Source organism: Halichoerus grypus, chromosome 3 (genome assembly GCF_964656455.1).
Source record: "Halichoerus grypus chromosome 3, mHalGry1.hap1.1, whole genome shotgun sequence".
In the NCBI taxonomy this organism is placed as follows: Eukaryota; Metazoa; Chordata; class Mammalia; order Carnivora; family Phocidae; genus Halichoerus; species Halichoerus grypus.
In genome coordinates, this window is record NC_135714.1 from 175,396,675 (window position 1) to 175,411,744 (window position 15,070).

General features: G+C 44.0%; 1 pseudogene; it reads right to left on the reverse strand.

The window, feature by feature from the left end:
• Positions 1-14,263: 14,263 nt before the first annotated feature.
• On the reverse strand, positions 14,264-14,834 carry LOC118547031 (peptidyl-prolyl cis-trans isomerase A pseudogene; annotated as a pseudogene).
• Positions 14,835-15,070: the final 236 nt, after the last annotated feature.

Consider the following 15,070-nt stretch of genomic DNA (forward strand, 5'->3'; position numbering starts at 1 on the left):
TTTTTGGGGGGGGGGCTTGTTCTGTTATGAGATGTAAAGTACCAACCAATGCCCAAATTCAATGGGTATTTGAAAATCTCAGTTGAAATCAGCAGGTCCTCCATCTACAGAATCCAGGGGCTGGAGGTACCATGAGGATTATACCTATTTTCACTAAAGTCTACATCACCTGTTCACTAGAAATAAGGTAAACATCAAGATTACATCGATTGAATAAAGCAAATATGGACAACATAAAAATCTCAAGGCTAATAATGTCCTAAACCAACAAAAAAAGAACTGTCCAGAAATACAAAAATACAGACAGGATAATTCCTAAGATGCAGATCAAATTGATAAGGCAAGGTTTGAGATAGTCAATGTTGACCTTTATCCCCAGGACTAGCCTTGCGATGTTATAATATGTGGGTGTTAAGTTTTAAATTCCTAATGAGTGACTAAATAAATGAATATGTATCTTATTTAGGCCCTATTATTACATACTCCAACGTTGCCTAGTTATGCCTGAAATTCCCTTAACTAGAGTGTTAGTCACTCCTCCTTCATTTAGGGATCAGGCTGAAAATTCACCGGGAAGATGCCATGATAGCTTAAATTCACAAAGTTGCAAATGGCACATCCAAGTCTTTTCTGAAAGTATGTGTTAATTGTAGGGTGGAGTAGAGGCCCAGGAGGGACCGGACCGTGAGAAAGCACAGAAAGCAGAGATTACTTCAAGCTACATGTTTATACTGTAGAATTTCCATCTAAGACCTAGGTTCAAACATGCCCACCCTTCAAGAATGGAGTTGGAGTTTAACTTTTTACCTCTGAATAACTTGTAACCTAACAACCCAGATGTAGTAGGAGGAAGTAGAATTCTTGGGACTAACTATGAACCAAAGCTCAGTGATTGAGTATCAAAAAAGGTGAGATACTAGTGCTCATTTATTGTTAAGCCCCCACAGCATACAAATCACAAATTACAATATCACTGTTTAAACTCTTTTTGAATACATTCTATTGCCACCACTGCCTACATACACTCTGTGTTGGTTTGATCGTTTCTCCTTAAAAGAGGCCGGAGGAGTCAGCATGAATGTGACACTCAGGCCAGAGGTATCTGATATAGTTTTTTAGTTTGATGACTTTTGTCTGAGAGACTAAACATACTCAGACATTGTTGGTCAGAAGAGGCATTTATTTTAGTGAGGTCAGTGGTGAAAGGGGAGAGGAGGAAGAGGAAATCAGGGTTAGGGAAATCTCACTTATCTGGAAAGTCTTTGACCGTATATCTTCTTTAATTGGTATTACTATTGGATATCATATTGATAGAGTATACAATGTCAGTGTCAGTTGAGTTCCAGTAATTTATATCTCCTAGAGAACATTACTTTAAGAGGTTTCTTTAAGTCAAACTTACCAAAATGTCCCCCACCAGCCTCATGGCAGACACCACCTCTTCCCCTCTTAGGGGTCTCTGAGAGTTCCCGAACACAGGGTTGTTATTGCACTAATGCATGTCCCCCTGTGTGCATGCTGGTCACCTCCACAGACCCACTCCTCCTGACCTTCGGTGACCTCTGCTGCACCTGTCCTCCCAGCTCCCGCTGCTTAGAGTACTCCAACATTTCACCTGTATTCAAATCACCAGGACATTTCTTGAATGGCATCTCCTTTTTCTTTGTCTTCATCCCTCTCTCAATCTTCTTTTGGGAAATAAGAGAAATACATTATTATACATGCAAACTTTCAGAGCAGAAATTTGATCACAAACTTTGGCATATATGTATCAGGAGAAGGCATTGTTTAATATGTAAAATCCTTGTCCCTTCCTCCGGACATTCTGATTCCTTTGGTCTAGTGCCAGAATCTCCATAGATCATCTGATTTAGAAATATGCTGTTTTGTTCAACTTTGAGAGGCGTTAATTTGTTTACGCCTCATTCTTCTTCTCCACCTTCAGTCAATGGCCTCTTCTCTGCCAATTTCCTCAAGGAGGTGTATGTCAGGGTGGAAAGCTGAAAAGGGTTACTTTCCTACTGATCTATGTTTCCAAATGTCTTCTTTCCTAGACTGAGGGATTTGAAATTAACACCCTAGTTTTGGTCACATGCTAGATATCAGGTGACATCCAAGGGAAGATTGACGGCAGGAATGGAAACCTCTAAATTGATGGACACATAGATAGTTTTGCCAAGAATTCCCAAGTCCGCTGGTGTGGGGAGAAACCAGCAGAGTCACCAGATCTGGAGGGCCCAGGTGTGCTGGGATGATTATTTCCATACAGCCTGCATGAACAGTGGCCAAACACCAGCTGCCCCGGTACCGCAGTGCCCTGGTACTTCCCAAGACCTTAGTGTACTATTGCACAAATGAGGGTCTTTCATTATCACCCCCAGAAATGATAATAATTAACAATAACATCACACTTTTATGTCCTGAGCATGGTTCTCAAAGCTTTAAATAAAGTAACTCGTTTATTCCTTGCAACGACCCTGTGAGGAATGTATTATTAGCTTTATTTTACAGATGAGGAAACCAAGGCACAGAGAAATTAAATAACATGTTTTAAGTCACATAGCAAATAGCCAAGCTAAGATTCGAACACAGAGGATATGGGAACCTGTCTTAGTCTGCTCGGTTTGCTATAACAAAATACCATAATTGGGTGGCTGAAGCACAGGTATTCCTCACAGTTCTGGAGGCGGGACGTCCAAGCTCAAAGTGCCATCTGATTCAGTTGCTGGGGAGAACTCTCTTCATGGAGGGCAGATAGCAGTCTTCTCTCTGTGCCCCCACAAGGCAGAACGAATGAGCTCTGATGCCTCTTCCTATTCTTACGAAACCCTTCAAATGGCCCCACCCTGAGAACCTCATCCAACCCTAATTACCTCTCCAAAGCCTCATCTCCTAATACTGTCACTTTAGAGAGTAGGGCTTCAATATATGAATTTGGAGGGGGAAGCCGGTGGCACCAACCTTAAGTCCATAATAGAACTAGAGCCCATGATCTGACTTAAAAGACTGCGGTTTAAAACAAATCTATATAACTCTGGGACACCTGAGTTTGCGGCCTGAGACTCCGACTCCTTCAGCTAGAAAGCACAGTGCAGACACGGTGCCAATAGAGTGGCACCCTGCAATGGGGCCTCGGATAAACTGCATGCACCTTACAAATTGAATAGTCGGTGCTGTCATCCACGGGCTGAGAAGCAATTGCTCCAGGGAAGTTTCCTTTATGGACTTGGACTCCATTCGATCCACCACTAGCTCCCATTTAATTGCCACTGAGTAGAATGCACAGGGAATGGCAGACTGCCTAGAAACTACGTATGCCCTGTTAAGAAATGTGAAGGTGAAGACTTGAGGTGGGGACAAGAACACAAAATGAAGAAGTTGGAAAAAGAAGAGAATGTCCCCGAGCTCCAGAACTAGAAAGAGAGAGCCCGTGTGGGGGGTTAAGGGAGCACTCTTACCCTCAAATGGGTTTTAAGCCAAACGAAGCTGAATGCACCTCTTTAATCTCAGGTGTTGCTTATTAAGAAACATTCTTCTTACCTTTGCATCGCAGCAAGTGCTTCTCCCCACACCTGTTCTCCCGCCAGAGCCCAGAGCTGTCTAACAGGGGAAAGCCAAGATCAAAACTGGTAGTCAGAGGAAAGTAAATGAAGCCCAGCAGCAGGAAAGCGGGTGGGGACATGAAGATCCAGCGCGGAGCAGGCTGAGCCCCTGGTTGCCCGCTCTCCCTCACTATGGGGTCTGCACAGGAGAACGAGAGCACCAGATAGCAAGCAGATCCCTGCTACTTAGGAAATCCTTTCCCTTAAACATAGAAATGAGTTAGAGTAGGTTCAAGGTAATCCCAGTAAGAAGGCATCTCTCACTTGTGTTCCTCCAAAACAGGGACAAAAGCATTAATTTGTGATTATTCAGTACCTTTCACCCTTATCTCTACAGGATACCTGAACCCCATCCCTAGACCACATCTTGAGCCAAGGGAAGTCTGTCATTGATGACTTGCCCCCGTCCCCTGCCCCTTCAGGTTCCATAAGATTCTCTCTGACTCCATTGATTGATTCTTTGCTTCAAAATGAAAGTATATAATTTGGAGAAAGAGTAATGACAGAAACGTGGATTTTGTGGGGCACCTGGGTGGTTCAGTCGTTAAGCGTCTGCCTTCAGCTCAGGTCATGATCCCAGGGTCCTGGGATCGAGCCCTGCATTAGGCTCCCTGCTCAGCGGAAAGCCTGCTTCTCCCTCTCCCACTCCCCCTGCTTGTGTTCCCTCTCTTGCTGTGTCTCTTTCTGTCAAATAAATAAATAAAATCTTAAAAAAAAAAATAGAAACATGGATTTTGTTTGGAAACTCCTTGGATTTAGTTTGGAAACAACAAAGCACTACAACTTGGAAAATTGTTTTTGAAGCAAAGGAAAGGAAAGAGATGTGAATGGGAGAAAGTCGGATAGTAATAGAACCTGTCTGGTTGAGGATGTAATGAGGAATTTGGGGATTTGAAGAGTAGAAGGGGATGTCGCCTGCCACTTACGTGAGATATTCAGATAAGAAGTGGTCAAACGGGGAAAGAATATTTTCAGTACCAGTGTTTTATGAATGAGATCCTCCTTCAGAGCTTTCAGAAAGATTTTATTATAGATTTAATCGGCTTTTCAAATAATTCTTTCAACACCCAGCTGTCAGGATGCGACCCTGTCTGGAAGCTCCTTAAAGCAATAGGGGCCTAGCCTGAGTTTACACTGAGGTTACACCCCAGTGAGGGAGAAAGGTGAAGTTAACCCTAGCTAGGGTCTGAAGTTGTGCATAAGCACTGGTCTCTTTTTCCCATGCAGCTGTCCAGAGCCGGTCTGGTACCCCCTGGGGCACGCATCACACCAACAATGACCTCCAGCTGGTGTGTCCTGGCTGCAAGCCTTATGATTGAGCAGGAGGCCAGGAGGGGGAATCCAGCTGCCCCTCCTCCCCAGGTCCTCCCCGCTGGGTGCCTTGTTCCCGTCTTCCCACGGAAGGAGTAAGCCCAAGTTCCTCCAGTGAAGCCTCCATCCCCCAGCATCCTGAGAATTATGAATCCGCTTGGGGCAGGGGCTACAGGGAGAGGCCTGTTGTTCACAACGACATCCCGGATAGCTGGGTTTTGTTTTAATGGCAACTTTTTCATCCTCAATCCGGAAGTCTGTCATAACAAGGTCCTATAAATTACGGCCAGCACTCCCATTTTACCACCTCCAGCCTTCGAGCTGGGATCCAGGGCCCATCAATCTTGTCAGGCCTGTCTCCCCACTTGGGGCTCAGCTGCCTGGTCCCGCTCCTCCACCTCCTGCATGCCTTCCGCCTGCCCAACTCTGAGCGCTTGGCCAGGATGGAGTTTAATCCGACCCTGTGGGGGTCATGAAGATGAATGGGATTTGGGACTGAGGGTTAAGGGAGTGGCGGGAGGAAGGAGAAGAAACAGGTCAGCAGAAGTTAGGGCTCAGAGGAGCTAAATATTTCAGAACCTGGAATTGGCTAGAGAGAATTACAGGGGAGAGAGACAGAGACAGAGAGGAAGGGAGGGAGAACTTTGTACTGATAGATACACAGACCTCAGCAGGTTCCAGCAGCTCAAAGGATATGACATATTCATTATTGATTTTCGTCCATGTTTGATTAGAACTGGAAATGCAGAAAGGAGGGAGTGAGGACCTCTAAGCCCTGGGCATACTTTGATGTTTGCAATAAATCAGGATCTTAATAGTTTTTTTAAAAAGGGGGTTATATATCTAATACTTTCCTCCTATATCAACTTAGGAGGCATTCTTCATCTTTTTCTCACTGAAAAATGAGTACCAGAGTCAAGAACACATGAAGTCCCCCCTGATTCAAAACACAATAAATAAGTATATTAATAAATAATATATAATGATAAATAAATAGTCACTTCCAGTGGAGGACATTTACTGTTTGAAGTTGCCCCTGGAGGTCCCCATGGCCTGGCTTCTCTTCCTGGGGTCCACGGAGACAGAAGACTTGACACCTTCCTTCCACCTTGGTCTAGTTTTCCAGCCCCTACAGGATCTCTTCTCCACCTTGACATCCCCGAGTCTCTGCCACCAAGGAGGGAGAGAGTGAGACAGCAGGGAAGCCAAGGGAGCAGCTTCCTCTGATCCTGTGAGGGCTCTGCAAGTTTATATGAACCAGCAGCCAAAGTTGAACTGGGAGGGCAGGAGACAGCACACTGGGAGGGCAGGAGACAGCAAAATGTGGGAAGTGGGATTAGAAGCTATTGGTGTTCCTTTCCCGCAGGTTGGTGTTCCTTTCCCGCACCAGACATCCGAGTGAGCACCACACGCCCATGGCCTTCATGTCTGCTGGCCACCATTAGCTCTCATGAATTTGCTCCCTCTTGGGTTCTTTCTCTTTCTAGCAGGATTCTAGAACCTTTCCCTGACCAGAGGCCAAGGTCATTTCCTTAAAGCTCCCTATTTTTTTCCACTTTACTCTTGCCTCCTTTCCAGATGCTCACACTCCCCCAGTTGAATCTCCCTGTCTCCTTTTCCTCCTTTTATGCACTCACGTGACTTTTACAAAAGCTCAGTCTGCAAATCTCTAATACTTCCTTAACACCCCTCTCAATTCTACACACCCCACCCCCGAGAACCTCCCCTCCCTTGTGACTCAATTATCACCAATATTCAGATGATTTGTGCAGTCCCTTCTTGGCCCTATCTCATCACCTGGGCTCGGGTGCTGCCTTTCTACCTCTTCCCTGGGTATCGGCACTTACCTATCCCGTGATCAATACAACTCAGCACACTTCTGTTAACATCAACACCGTTTCTTCAGCTCAAAGTCTCAGCTATATCTTTGATTCTTCTCTCACTTATATCTTTACTTTCCCACTGATCACCGTGTTCTGTGAACCCTCAACACAATGTCTAGAATCCCTTTCTTCCTTTCTGTTCCCACCGCTGCCAACCCTAGATACTCTTAACCCCTCCGCCTCTTGCTTAGAGATACATCTGTATAGCTCCTGATTGCCTGGCTATTTATCTAAACTCTGGTTCCTGCCTCTTTCAGTACACTCTGACAGGTGTCATACCCATGTGGCTTTCTTCCCCTCCCCCTCCCCCAACTCTCAGAATGAAAAGCCCTCTTGTTTATAGGAAATCCCGAAATAATGGGAAGCAGAGCTTCACCTTTCACTATAGTTACCGAAAGGAAGTGAGTACATATATCTCCTTTCTGGTCCTTTAGAAGCGAGGTGTGTGACCTGAGCCTGGCCAAATGTGTATGGTCCCAGCGGGAAATTGGAATCTTGAAGGAGCAGCACAAAGACACAGGGAGCGCTGACAATAATTTGCGGCAGCAGAACCTGAGTTCAGCAGCGTGGCCATGAATGATCAGCGGTGGAGGGGCCAGTGCGGAGTGGGGACGACCCCGTGCCTGGCTCCCCAGTGCTTCCCGGCCCGGATGACCTAGGACGGGATCTTGGCTGTCTTTAGATGCCTAGCCTGTCCAGAATCCTGCCCCTTTTCCAATTGAGTTTTACATGCTTCCCGACAATTCTGTGAGCATCCCAATGGCCTTTCAGCAAGTTCCATTTTTGTTCAAGTTATCCAGATGTAGGAACCATGTTCTCTAGGTTTCTTTATTTGATGTTCAGACATGCTGGGGCCTTGCTGACCCCAGAGGGACTGAGCCTCCCAGGGCTAGTCAATTCCTATACATGAAGGACTCATTTGCCTTTCCTATGCAAACCAACCAATTCAGAGCTCACAGCTCCAGCCGCCTCTTTTATAGGCCCTTATATTCCCCTGTCCTAATCACCCCAAGACCATGTGTCAGACTACTAGGGACAGTCCCGATGCCCCAGAGCCCATTGAAGTTGTTTAAACTAGCCAAGCCAAAGCCTTGCTCGTTCCTTCTCATGGAAACCACAATAAAGGCTCTTGTCCATTTTTTCTCTTCACATCCTCTGCCTCCTGACCAAACTTCATGCTTCCCCCAGTGGCTCTGTGTCGCACTGTGTGCCTCCTGTTTTTAGGGATCTGTGAACATTAAAAACCTCTTCCTTTCTGATAATCATTTCCATGTCTGTGTGTTTTACTTTATCTGATTAAAACAAATCCCAGCACCCTTAAGATCCCAGGTTTCATTCTGACATTTGCAGCCAAGAACCCCAACTGGTATAATTCTTGTTTTATCAGAGTTTGGTGGGAGTGGGGGTGATCAGGAACAGGAAAACACTAAAACTAACTTCAGGAGGGTTTGACTGAAAAACAGCAAAAAGTAGTCTCATAGATATCCAAGATTAGGGGGAAAAAGAAAAAAAAAATCACATGAGATTTGGACTAGGAAAGCTAGGATCCAAGCCACTCTCCACCATCCCTCAGCCTTAAGATGGCTTCTCTTCTCTGCTCCTCCCCATCAATCTGCTGGTTTATCATTTTTTTCTCTGATTACAGGCTTTCTTTGATTAATTACCAGCATGTACATGGCCCCAAATGGCTGCTGTAAGCTGACTCGATTTGATCTTTCAGTTTACTCACCACAATGTAACTCAGTGCTCAGGAAACCACAGCCCATGGGCCAAATCCTGCCTGACATCTGTTTATGTAAATAAAATTTTATTGTTACCCAGCCATTTCCATTCATTTATGTATTACCCACGGCTGCATGTGTGCTGCCATGACAGAAAGGAGTTGCTGTGAGGGAGAGCAAATGGCTGGCAAAAGCAAAATATTTCCTATCTGGTCCTTTACAGAAAAACTTTCCTGACCACTCACTAACTGATTCAGTCTCTCTGACACCCAGCTTCTAAATGCAGGTGAAACAGTAGATAGATTCAGCTCTGGTTAGATTTCTACCCCTAGTCCAGTCACCTAAGACAGAGTGGATGCGATAAAGTGTCATCCTTTGGAATATCTTGCTAAGTTTGTGGTGAAGGGACAGGTGTTTAAGAAAAAAAGGAAGTTGAAGAGAAAAGAGTGAATTGATCATCACTGTTATGTTAAGAGTAAACCCATTACTTTTATCTTTATCACACTGTCCAGGAACACAAGACAGCTCCCCATTTCTCACTCAGACAAAAACTAAATATGGCTGCATAGCTTTTGAAAGGATCCCCATTATCTGTCTGATCTCATATGAAAGTGTTAGCTCCTTTGCCTTCTGTCCATCATAAATCAAGGACAGACATCAGACATTTGGGGCTCAGCATCAGTAATGATGGGTAGAGGAGAAGATGGGCTAGTCAGGTTGCAGACTGGAGAATGGGCTCTCCCAGAAAGCAACTGAATGGTCTAATGCTCAAAGATGTATAGAGAGCCATGTCTGATTTGGGCAGGAGTTAATATCTGAAAAAGTCCAAGAAAAATCAGTATAGACTATTAAAGAGAAAATCCAAGTATCATCTGCTCTCTCCTGAAATGATCTAAATCACTGAATTCACAGGGACCAGAGCATATATGCAAATAGGATCCTACCCCTCACAAGAGAGGGCCAGCCATGGCTCTGCAGCCAGGCACACTCAGATTCATGGAGAGTCCAGTGGGAAACTAGAATCCTGGAGAGAAACTACGGTGAAAACAGCTAAATTTGTAGAACAGAAAAGTGAGGGGAGTTTTAAAAAACTAGTATTGGGTCGGCAAGCCTGTACCCAGTAATTACTCCGGTTATCTGGATCCCTGGTTGGAAGGGAGCAAGGCTAATTCCCGGCTCAGCCAGCCAGTTGAACTGAGACTTCACACGTAGCCCCAGCTGGGCTCTCCTGTGAAATGGAACATTGCTGAAACTGCAGATGGCAGGAATCAATGGCTCTATCTGAGATGGGCTGGAAAAGGTAAAGTATTATATTATTTACTTATTTTCTACCATTCCACAGTATGAGCTTTCTGATACACACTGACTAGTTCCTTTCTTACTAATATAAGTCATCATGTTCATGCCAACGTAAGAAGCTCTACTCACCCTAAATTCACTCACCTATAATGCCTGCTCCTTCATTGTCACCATGCAACACAACAAACCTTGAGAATCCACCATGTGTAGGATATTATTCAAAAGGTTAGAGAACTATATGCTAACTATACTGGAAATAAAAAAAATAAAAACAACAACAACAAACAAAAGAAACACAAAAGGCTAAGGAACACAGAAGGATGAGATGTAAGGTATGAGTTAAGAAATGTCCCAAAGTGACCACATTTTTTCATAATATGGAGTCTTGCTAATACAAAACATCTTATCTGAAGGCTTTTAGAAATGCAAATTATCCAGTAGTTATTTGCATTAAGGTTGTTCCTTTCATAAGTAATGGATACCCAAATCAAATTGACTTAAGCAAAATAAAATAAAAGAAATGTAACTATGAATATGAATATCAATAATAATAATAATAAAGAAGTGACCAATTTAAATGAACAAGAACAGTCCAAGGATGAAGCTCAGAAATGAGCTGCTTCCAGGCATGGCTGTTCTCAAGGGCTTCGATAATAATCGTGTTTTATTCTTTTTCTTTCTCTCTTTCTGTTTCCAACTCTTGACTCTACTTCCGTTATGTTGACTTTCCTCTTAAGCAGGTTCCTCTTGACTTGTCGTAAAGATGATTACAGACAACTCCAGGCTTGTATCTCTCTGTCCTTGCAATCCTAGGCCCAGCTAAGGTCATGTTCCCAACTCTGAGTCAACTATGAGACAACATGTAGTTTTGCAAAATGAAGTTTAGCATGCCCTGTAACTTTGGTTTAAGGGTAGGGGTTAGGCATCGAGTGACATCATCTCTTCAAATACAAGGAGACTCTAGATACCTCATAGACCCAATTTATATTCCTAACAAGGGACTCAGAACTAGACACCAGCCATTATGACTTTTTAAGGGCTTTTCACAATTCCAAAAACTCATAATATCCCATATTCGATAATATGTTCCAACATGGTTCTCAGTGACAGTAAGTTCCTTAAAACAAAATGAGCTGTTTTCTAGTCTTTTGGAAAAGCATGAAAGGAGGCTCAGGTATAAGGCATAGAGGTACAAGCAGAAATATGGGACTCTCAGAGAGGGTACACAAGCATAGATAGACCAGAGTGGTCTTAACAACAATGGAGTCATTGATCTCAAGTCACAGGATCCAACCATTAGCGTGGGGTGATCCCATATTTCTCAGTAGTAAGTGATAAACCTCTGAGCTGTGGGTACCCATCAGAGGTGTCCATCCAGGGTTGTGCTGACTGGGACTAAGTGAATAACTGGGCATTGGATGATGATTATCTCCTAACAGATTAACAGCTTTTGGAGGAAAGAATCCATGGCTAATTCATGTTTCTTCTTTCCTGAAACACTCCCTTACTCAAAGTAGGCAGATTCATCTATTGAATCAACACATAAATAAAAGATTTGACTTTATGTTCCTTCTGATAATCATTTGCTCCTTCAAAAGTTCTTCTTCAGCAAATCCATATTGCTACACACCTCAGTCATTTCCTTAGGAAATCATTCGCTGCCTTGCTTCCTACCTTCTGCTCTGTGTCTTCTTGGCTCCATATTACACACTTTGTTATTTTTCTTCTTCTTCCAGGTTTCCATAAGGATGTCAAATTCAGTATGCTGAGAGAGAGCAGCACCATGATGTGGGCAAAAGGGGGAGCGTTCTGGTCAGAAGAGTCCTGCTCAAGAGGTTTCATCTTGTAAACAGACTATAGGGGCTCGCCCAGGCACAGCCACCCTGCACGTCGAGGCACAGAATCTACACAGGGTTGCAAGGTCAGGCTATGTTCAGCCTTCTATCATCCAATCTTATAGAAAAGACATGGAGTGAACAGAACTGAGACTAAGGTCTGCACATTGGAAAGGAGGAATGACTTTAACTACTCCACGACTTGTATTGGTGGTAGTCATCAATTCCTCAGTGATGACTGTACAGTACATCAAGTTAAAAAAAAAGGCTTCTTATTGACTAATTATTTAACATATGTGTGCTTTGAATCCAAGACAGAATTATGAACTATCCAAGGTCAGACTCATGTGTTGAGATCCCCAAGCCCCTACACACACAGGCCATCCCTTCCTATCCCCGGTTCATGGCATCAAACAGGGTGTTGAATGATTGGCAAAATGAATAATTGACATGTTTTCCTCTGGGCAGATTCCATTCAGGTATCCAGCATGGCATTGGCAACAGGCCTGCTTGAGAGGACGTTCTGGTTCTGTTTTTGTTCTAATTATGTAACCTAAGCAAATTGCTTAATAATCAGTATTGTTTTCTCATCTGTAAAAGGGGGAAATAAATGCCATTCGAGGTTTATTATGAGGATTAAAGAAAGACATGCTATATGTCAACTGACATCATGATGTATCGCTCCTCAGCATCGTTCCTGGCTCAGAGAAAATGGTTTCTTCTCAGCCATTATTATTTACTTGGCATTTTGGCATTATTTGGAACTGTTTAATTTTGGCAATAATCAGCGCCTTTCCAATGTATGGGTTATGAATCAAAAAATCTATTTAACATTTAGAGGGAAAAGAGTGATCTATATTATTCCGATTTCACAGGTTTCCGACTTTTGTAATTTCTGGAGATCTGGGAAACAGGAAGGCAGTCTCAAACGAGGTGTTGGCTCCTCCCTCTTGAAAGTAATTCTGAAGTGTTTATTCTTTTTCCTCTTCTGTTTTGAAATTGTTCTGTTGTTTGCTACGTGCCTCTGCAAGAATTGTTTCAGCTTCAGTTGGATTTACAATTACTTCTTTTTTGATAAAATAACATTACTGGTGGCAGAAGCAAAGCTTTTTATTTGTGTTCCTTCACAAATATGTTCCCATCCCACGTCTCAAAGGCCATTTACATCAATTAAGACACAGTGAAAGTAAAAATAACGTGCTGCTAACAGTCCTCATCACCCCACGCTGTGCTCTGCGTCGTTATGTATGGAGCGCTCTGTCTTCCTCCCCGCCTGTGATGTCACCGTCACCCGGCAATCCATCTGAAATATTGCGTTTTATTGAGCCATTCACCCAGTATGCATAGTATTATGAATCAAGGTTATTTCTCATAGACTTTTGCTTTTTAGTAGTAGTCACAACTGTGATTAAGAAAAAAAAATGGCTGATTTATTCTTAGTTTTTGTTCTCCATTCCCTTTGGAGTAAATTCAACAGAAAAGTGGGAGGAGTACAAAATCCACAAATCCCTGCATAGTGAAATTCATCAAAGCATGATGCTATCTCTAGGGAGCATCAATTTCTCTAAAGGGAATGTTCTGCTCCATGTAATCTATCCCCACACCTGGGCAGACTGTAGTCCTGGGCACCAAGCAGGCAGAATCTAGCTGATGGCGTGTATGTGCCTGGGCCCAGAAACCTCTAGAAACAAACCAACTACCAACTTGTCCCAGGGTCTTCAATTCCAATTCTTGGCTGATCTTTTCCGTTAAACCATGTGACTGCTTCTGTTGAAATATAAAAAGTCATTGTCAAATCAAACCTCCTATAGAAAGATTCCCTAACTCTGCTTAGAATCATTAGGTGGGCCTCCCATGTGCACCCCTGAGCCCACAGGCTTCCCCCTAGGAGAACACAATTGTCACCATTACCTGGCCCCCATTAGAAAGAAATTTTGAATTGGTGGAGATTTTATTTTATTAATTATGCTCTGCCAATGTAGCACATAGTGGTTACTCCAGAAGAGTTGAATCACTCAGAATCTAGGTGTCCAGGTAACACTTTTTTTTTTTTACGACTTATTTATTTATTTATTTGACAGAGAGAGAGCATAAGTAGGCAGAGTGGCAGGCAGAGGGCAGAGGGAGAAGCAGGCTCCCCACTGAGCAGAGAGCCCGATGCCGGGCTTGGTCCCAGGACCCTGGGATCATGACCTGAACTGAAGGCAGACGCTTAACTGATAGAGCCACTCAGGTGCCCCTAGGTAACATTTTCTTGAATACATAAATGAAAACAACTCCAAGAACCCACTTACCAGCCATTTCCTGTGACTTCCCATTCCCGATAGTTCTAAGGAGCTTCAAAGTCATTTAAAAGCCCTTTTTGTTGCTTATCTGCTGCCTTCCCATGACAACTCCCTTTGAAAAATCAGCCAATCATACTTTTTTTTTTTTTTTTGTGGTTCAGGTTTTATTTCATCATCATAAACTGAACTCTGCAATCCAGCTAGACCTGGGGATAAGGAACCATGGAGCCCGCAGAACTGCAGCGAGAGCACAGAGATTCTGGGGTATTTCGAGCAGGTGGGGGCGGAGGGATGCTCTCCTGAGCTACAGAAGGAATGGTCTGGTAGTTAAGATAAAACACAAGTCAGATTTATTAGATCTGTCCACAGTCAGCAATGGTGATCTTCTTGCTGGTCTTGCCGTTCCTGGACCCAAAGCGCTCCATGGCCTCCACGATGTTCATGCCTTCTTTGACCCTGCCGAACACCACGTGCTTGCCATCTAACCGCTCGGTCTTGGCAGTGCAGATGAAGAACTGGGAACCGTTCGTGTTGGGTCCAGCGTTGGCCATGGACAGGATGCCAGGACCCGTGTGCTTCAGGATGAAATTCTCATCATCAAACTTCTCCCCATAGATGGACTTGCCTCCAGTGCCATTATGGCGTGTGAAGTCCCCCCCCCCCCCCCCCCGGCACATAAATCCCGGAATAATCCTGTGAAAGCAGGAACCTTTATAACCAAATCCTTTCTCCCCAGTGCTCAGGGCACGGAAGTTCTCTGCTGTCTTTGGAACTTTGTCTGCGAACAGCTCGAAGGAGACGCGGCCCAAGGGCTCGCCGTCCACGGAGATGTCGAAGAACACGGTGGGGTTGACCATGGCTGAGCGGCGAGGGCGGCTCCCAGGCGGTGGCGTCTGCAAGGCCCAGCCAATCATACTTTAACTTAAATCAGTCCATCGTGCTATACTAGTCTGTTGATATGTATTCCACTCCTTTGAAATCAGTGGTGCCCAATACATTTGAGGGAAACGTAACATTTACCATTTCCCCACTAACAGTGGCTCATGATGTGGTGATTCTCGAAAAGTGTAGAGGGAGGAGGAAGGAGATACAATGTCTGGCATTCTTATCAGAATCTCTGGGAAGTCTATGTAT